Genomic DNA, 1,080 nt, shown 5'->3' with positions numbered 1-1,080 from the left:
GCACTTGACACTTACTAGCTGTGTGACCCTGAACAAGTCACTTAACCCTCATTGCCCTGCTCCCTCCAAATTATGGTGAATGGAGCCAAACATGAGTGGATTGCCACACCTTTCTCTTTTAAAAATTTATCTTTTTTTAAAAAATTATTTGTTAACTTGTCTTTCCCACTATCTCCTTCCACACTGAGCAAATTTAAAAAATTAAGCCTTTACTACATAACTGCATAATCCAGCAAAACATTCCCCCAATGTCTCTGTATTTAAGTCCTGTCAGAAGGTGAGGGTCGTTTTTCTTCTTCATTCTTTTGGTCTCATGGTTCATCATTCAATTAATCAGAATTCTAAGGCCATGCCAAGTTGTTTGGTTTTTTCCATAATGTTCTTTTCACTTTGCTCTGCACCAGTTCATAATGGTCTTCCCAGTTTCTTCTGAAATTGCCCATTTCATCATTTCTTCTGACACAATAATATTCCATTACATTCATATCACTCAATTGGTTTAGTTGTTGATACTTCTTTAGCTTCCCCTTTTGGGCTGCCTTGGAAAGAGCCACTATAAATGTATTCGCACATATATAGGTCTCTTCCCTCTTTCTTTGACTTATTTCAGGGTATAGGCTTGAGTAGTGGGTAAGGATGGATCAAAAGATTTGGTAACAATTTAGTAACTTTGTGGGCATAGCTCTGAATTGCTTTTTTTTTTTTTTTTTAGTGAGGCAATTGGGGTTAAGTGACTTGCCCAGGGTCACACAGCTAGTAAGTGTTAAGTGTCTGAGGCTGGATTTGAACTCAGGTACTCCTGACTCCAAGGCCAGTGCTCTATCCACTGCGCCATCTAGCTGCCCCTGAATTGCTTTTTAGAATGGCTAGGTCAATTCATTGCTCCACCAGCCAGGCCTGAAATAGTAGGCCACTGTAAGGTACTCAGTAATCAGTAAGTGGGGAGGAAGGTGGGAGGGAACATGGTGGGAATTCCAGAGATGAAAGAGTTATATCCTCATTAAGACACTTAATTGGAAAGCCATAAAGACAGTGGTCATTAGCAGTCATTTGAAGAGCTAAAAGAGTCTCTTGTAGAGT

This window comes from Dromiciops gliroides, chromosome 3 (assembly GCF_019393635.1).
Source record: "Dromiciops gliroides isolate mDroGli1 chromosome 3, mDroGli1.pri, whole genome shotgun sequence".
Lineage (NCBI taxonomy): Eukaryota > Metazoa > Chordata > Mammalia > Microbiotheria > Microbiotheriidae > Dromiciops > Dromiciops gliroides.
The sequence above is the reverse complement of the archived record's forward strand: the minus strand, read 5'-3'. Positions refer to the sequence as shown.